Raw genomic sequence first — 6,846 nt, 5'->3', positions numbered from 1 at the left:
ATGTACAAAGTGGAAGCAACATGCAATCACCATCAAAGCAATGCATTTTCAGCCACCAAACCCTCCTTATAAGTATAAGGGGTACAAAAGATGTCCTTTATCTGCCTTCGTAAAATACAGTGAGGTTTCCAGTGCAAGAATTCATACATTTCGTGTCACATGTAGATCTTGGAACATGGAAAAAAAAAGCTTTTGTCAAATGCACAAATTCTGCAAAACGTAACTGCTTCTCTACTGCAGTTTGTTGATTTTGTGCTAAGAGCATAGTTAAACCCAATAGTTCATTGTTTTGTATATGAAATGATGATATATCTTATTGTTTCTTACACTGCATTGGGTTGAAAAACATTTTAACAGGATCTATTGAAGAGGGTATATGGTTATGAAACATGGACTTCTTGAACTGCACTCCTACCCTCTACCACTGACATAAACCCTTGAATGCTGAAAACTGCCCTTTTTTAAAAAAGTGATAGAGTGGGTGGCTGTATGGAACTTGTAGAACTAATGACATCAGTGCACTTCTGGTCAGCTGTACAAATTAATACATTTCATTAAGGGCATATTATTGGTTTCCACCACAGTTTTATAACATTCATATGAACTTCCAATGGACTATTTCAAACTGATAATATCACCAGTAGAACTTGGGTGAATGTAATACACAGCTTGTATCATACGAAGAAATCCGAAACAGCTTAATGGTGTTTACACTATGTTTCAGGAGATGATCAGGAGTATTTCAAATGTAGAAATGTGTTGCTTATTACATAAAATGCTAAGATTGTAAATATTTTCTTCAATTTATTTAATTAAGAAAATATTTCTACAGGTAAAACAGTTGGACAAGGGGGCACCCAGATTTGAACTAGGGATCTCTTGATCTGCAGTCAAATGCTCTACACTGAGCTATACCCCCAGTTCTGAAATGTTCACCTTTATTTATTCAGTAATATGTACAAAGTGGAAGCAACATGCAATCACCATCAAAGCAATGCATTTTCAGCCACCAAACCCTCCTTATAAGTATAAGGGGTACAAAAGATGTCCTTTATCTGCCTTCGTAAAATACAGTGAGGTTTCCAGTGCAAGAATTCATACATTTCGTGTCACATGTAGATCTTGGAACATGGAAAAAAAAAGCTTTTGTCAAATGCACAAATTCTGCAAAACGTAGCTGCTTCTGTACTGAAGTTTGTTGATTTTGTGCTAAGAGCATAGTTAAACCCAATTGTTCATTGTTTTGTATAAGAAATGATGATATATCTTATAGTTTCTTACAGTGCACTCGGTTGAAAAACATTTTAACAGGATCTATTGAAGAGGGTATATGGTTATGAAACAGGGACTTCTTGAACTGCACTCCTACACTCTACCACTGACATAAACCCTTGAATGCTGAAAACTGCCCTTTTTTAAAAAAGTGATAGAGTGGGTGACTGTATGGAACTTGTAGAACTAATGACATCAGTGCACTTCTGGGCAGCTGTACAAATTAATACATTTCATTAAGGGCATATTATTGGTTTCTACCACAGTTTTATAACATTCATATGAGCTTCCAATGGACTATTTCAATCTGATAATATCACCAGTAGAACTTGGGTGAATGTAATACACAGCGTGTATCATACGAAGAAATCCGAAACAGCGTAATGGTGTTTACACTATGTTTCAGGAGATGATCAGGAGTATTTCAAATGTAGAAATGTGTTTCTCATTACATAAAATGCTAAAATTGTTAATGTTTACTTCAATTTATTTAAAAACATATTTCTACAGGTACAACAGTTGGACCAGGGGGCACCCAGATTTGAATTAGGGACCTCTTGAACTGCAGTCAAATGCTCTACCACTGAGCTATACCCCCAGTTCCAAAATGTTTACCTTTATTAATTCAGTAATATGCACAAAGTGCAAGCAACATGCAATCACCATCAAAGCAAAGCATTTTCAGCCACCAAACCCTCCTTATAGGTATATGGGGTGCGAAGGATGTCCTTTTTCTGCCTTGGTAAAATACAGTGAGGTTTCCATTGCAAGAATTCATACATTTCGTATCACATGTAGATCTTGGAACATGGAAAAAAAACGTTTGTCAAATGCACACATTCTGCAAAACGTAACTGCTCCTCTACTGCAGTTTGTTGATTTTGTGCTAAGAGCATAGTTAAACCCAATTATTCATTGTTTTTTATATGAAATGATGATATATCCTATTGTTTCTTACAGTGCATTGGGTTGAAAAATATTTAAACAGGATCTATTGAAGAGGGTATATGGTTATGAAACAGGGACTTCTTGAACTGCACTCCTACCCTCTACCACTGACATAAACCCTTGAATGCTGAAAACTGCTCTTTTTTAAAAAGGTGATAGAGTGGGTAACTGTAAGGAACTTGTAGAACTAATGAAATCAGTGCACTTCTGGTCAGCTGTACAAATTAATACATTTCATTAAGGGCATATTATTGGTTTCCACCACAGTTTTATAACATTCATATGCGCTTCCAATGGACTATTTCAAACTGATAATATCACCAGTAGAAATTGGGTGAATGTAATACACAGCTTGTATCATATGAAGAATTCCGAAACAGCTTAATGGTGTTTAACCTATGTTTCCGGAGATGATCAGGAGTATTTCAAATGTAGAAATGTGTTGCTCATTACATAAAATGCTAAGATTGTTAATGTTTACTTCAATTTATTTAAAAGAATATTTCTACAGGTACAAAAATTGGACCAGGCGGCACCCAGATTTGAACTAGGGACCTCTTGAACTGCAGTCAAATGCTCTACCACTGAGCTATGCCCCCAGTTCTGAAGTTTTCAACTTTATTAATTCAGTAATATGTACAAAGTGGAAGCAACATGCAATCACCATCAAAGCAATGCATTTTCAGCCACCAAACCCTCCTTATAACTATAAGGGGTACACAAGATGTCCTTTATCTGCCTTGGTAAAATACAGTGAGGTTTCCATTGCAAGAATTCATACATTTCGTATCACATGTAGATCTTGGAACATGGAAAAAAAACTTTTGTCAAATGCACAAATTCTGCAAAACGTAACTGCTTTTCTACTGCAGTTTGTTGATTTTGTGCTAAAAGCATAGTTAAACCCAACTGTTCATTGTTTTGTATATGAAATGATGATATATCTTATTGTTTCTTACACTGCATTGGGTTGAAAAACATTTTAACAGGATCTATTGAAGAGGGTATATGGTTATGAAACAGGGACTTCTTGAACTGCACTCCTACCCTCTACCACTGACATAAACCCTTGAATGCTGAAAACTGCCCTTTTTTAAAAAAATGATAGAGTGGGTGACTGTATGGAACTTGTAGAACTAATGACATCAGTGCACTTCTGGTCAGCTGTACAAATTAATACATTTCATTAAGGGCATATTATTGGTTTCCACCACAGTTTTATAACATTCATATGAGCTTCCAATGGACTATTTCAAACTGATAATATCACCAGTAGAACTTGGGTGAATGTAATACACAGCTTGTATCATACGAAGAAATCCGAAACAGCTTAATGGTGTTTACCCTATTTTTCAGGAGATGATCAGGAGTATTTCAAATGTAGAAATGTGTTGCTCATTACATAAAATGCTAAGATTGTAAATGTTTTCTTCAATTTATTTAAAAAAATATTTCTACAGGTGCAACAGTTGGACCAGGGGGCACTCAGATTTGAACTAGGGACCTCTTGATCTGCAGTCAAATGCTCTACCACTGAGCTATACCCGCACTTCTAAAACGTTCACCTTTATTAATTCAGTAATATGTACAAAGTGCAAGCACCATGCAATCACCATCAAAGCAATGCATTTTCAGCCACCAAACCCTCCTTATAAGTAAATGGGGTGCGAAGGATGTCCTTTATCTGCCTTGGTAAAATACAGTGAGGATTCCATTGCAAGAATTCATACATTTCGTATCACATGTAGATCTTGGAACATGGAAAAAAAACTTTTGTCAAATGCACAAATTCTGCAAAACGTAACTGCTTCTCTACTGCAGTTTGTTGATTTTGTGCTAAGAGCATAGTTAAACCCAATTGTTCATTGTTTTTTACACGAAATGATGATATATCCTATTGTTTCTTACAGTGCATTGGGTTGAAAAACATTTTAACAGGATCTATTGAAGAGGGTATATGGTTATGAAACAGGGACTTCTTGAACTGCACTCCTACGCTCTACCACTGACATAAACCCTTGAATGCTGAAAACTGCCCTTTTTAAAAAAAGTGATAGAGTGGGTGACTGTATGGAACTTGTAGAACTAATGACATCAGTACCCTTCTGGTCAGCTGGACAAATTAATACATTTCATTAAGGGCATATTATTGGTTTCCACCACAGTTTTATCACGTTCATATGAGCTTCCAATGGACTATTTCAAACTGATAATATCACCAGTAGAACTTGGGTGAATGTAAAACACAGCTTGTATCATATGAAGAAATCCTAAACAGCTTAATGGTGTTTACCCTATGTTTCAGGAGATGATCAGGAGTATTTCAAATGTAGACATGTGTTGCTCATTACATAAAATGCTAAGATTGTAAATGTTTTCTTCAATTTATTTAAAAAAATATTTCTACCGGTACAACAGTTGGACCAGGCGGCACCCAGATTTGAACTAGGGACCTCTTGATCTGCAGTCAGATGCTCTACCACTGAACTATACCCCCAGTTCTGAAGTTTTCAACTTTAATAATTCAGTAATATGTACAAAGTGGAAGCAACATGCAATCACCATCAAAGCAATGCATTTTCAGCCACCAAACCCTCCTTATAACTATAAGGGGTACACAAGATGTCCTTTATCTGCCTTGGTAAAATACAGTGAAGTTTCCATTGCAAGAATTCATACATTTCGTATCACATGTAGATCTTGGAACATGGAAAAAAAACTTTTGTCAAATGCACAAATTCTGCAAAACGTAACTGCTTCTCTATTGCAGTTTGTTGATTTTGTGCTAAGGGCATAGTTAAACCCAATTTTTCATTGTTTTTTATATGAAATGATGATATATCCTATTGTTTCTTACAGTGCATTGGGTTGAAAAACATTTTAACAGGATCTATTGAAGAGCGTATATGGTTATGAAACAGGGACTTCTGGAACTTCACCCCTACCCTCTACAACTGACATAAACCCTTGAATGCTGAAAACTGCTCTTTTTTAAAAAGGTGATAGAGTGGGTGACTGCATGGAACTTGTAGAACTAATGACATCAGTGCACTTCTGGTCAGCTGTACAAATTAATACATTTCATTAAGGGCATATTATTGGTTTCCACCACAGTTTTATAACATTCATATGAGCTTCCAATGGACTATTTCAAACTGATAATATCACCAGTAGAACTTGGGTGCATGTAATACACAGCTTGTATCATATGAAGAAATCCGAAACAGCTTAATGGTGTTTACCCTATGTTTCCAGAGATGATCAGGAGTATTTCAAATGTAGAAATGTGTTGCTCATTACATAAAATGCTGAGATTGTAAATGTTTTCTTCAATTTATTTAAGAAAATATTTCTACAGGTAAAACAGTTGGACAAGGGGGCACCCAGATTTGAACTAGGGATCTCTGCAGTCAAAATGCTCTACCACTGAGCTATACCCCCAGTTCTGAAATGTTCACCTTTATTTATTCAGTAATATGTACAAAGTGGAAGCAACATGCAATCACCATCAAAGCAATGCATTTTCAGCCACCAAACCCTCCTTATAAGTATAAGGGGTACAAAAGATGTCCTTTATCTGCCTTCGTAAAATACAGTGAGGTTTCCAGTGCAAGAATTCATACATTTCGTATCACATGTAGATCTTGGAACATGGAAAAAAAAACTTTTCTCAAATGCACAAATTCTGCAAAACGTAACTGCTTCTCTACTGCAGTTTGTTGATTTTGTGCTAAGAGCATAGTTAAACCCAATTGTTCATTGTTTTGTATATGAAATGATGATATATTTTATTGTTTCTTACAGTGCATTGGGTTGAAAAACATTTTAACAGGATCTATTGAAGAGGGTATATGGTTATGAAACAGGGACTTCTTGAACTGCACTCCTACCCTCTACCACTGACATAAACCCTTGAATGCTGAAAACTGCCCTTTTTTAAAAAGGTGATATAGTGGGTAACTGTATGGAACTTGTAGAACTAATGACATCAGTGCACTTCTGGTCAGCTGTACAAATTAATACATTTCATTAAGGGCATATTATTGGTTTCCACCAAAGTTTTATAACATTCATATGAGCTTCCAATGGACTATTTCAAACTGATAATATCACCAGTAGAACTTGGGTGAATGTAATACACAGCTTGTATCATACGAAGAAATCCGAAACAGCTTAATGGTGTTTACCCTATGTTTCAGGAGATGATCAGGAGTATTTCAAATGTAGAAATGTGTTGCTCATTACATAAAATGCTAAGATTGTTAATGTTTACTTCAATTTATTTAAAAAGATATTTCTACAGGTACAAAAATTGGACCAGGCGGCACCCAGATTTGAACTAGAGACCTCTTGAACTGCAATCAGTTTGTTGATTTTGTGCTAAGAGCATAGTTAAACCCAATTGTTGATTGTTTTGTCTAAGAAATGATGATATATCTTATAGTTTCTTACAGTGCACTGGGTTGAAAAACATTTTAACAGGATCTATTGAAGAGGGTATATGGTTATGAAACAGGGACTTCTTTAACTGCACTCCTACCCTCTACCACTGACATAAACCCTTGAATGCTGAAAACTGCCCTTTTTTAAAAAAAAAAGTGATAGAGTGGGTGACTGTATGGAACT

General features: G+C 35.7%; 1 non-coding gene across 1 annotated transcript; it reads right to left on the bottom strand.

Annotated features, from left to right (window-relative positions):
- Positions 1-2,747: 2,747 nt before the first annotated feature.
- Positions 2,748-2,819, bottom strand: TRNAC-GCA (transfer RNA cysteine (anticodon GCA)). The gene has a single exon. It is a non-coding gene; the product is annotated as a tRNA-Cys (tRNA).
- Between the last annotated feature and the right edge of the window lie 4,027 nt (positions 2,820-6,846).

This window comes from Ambystoma mexicanum, chromosome 4q, assembly GCF_040938575.1.
Source record: "Ambystoma mexicanum isolate Mex_15411 chromosome 4q, UKY_AmexF1_1, whole genome shotgun sequence".
Lineage (NCBI taxonomy): Eukaryota > Metazoa > Chordata > Amphibia > Caudata > Ambystomatidae > Ambystoma > Ambystoma mexicanum.
The sequence above is the reverse complement of the archived record's forward strand: the minus strand, read 5'-3'. Positions and strand labels throughout refer to the sequence as shown.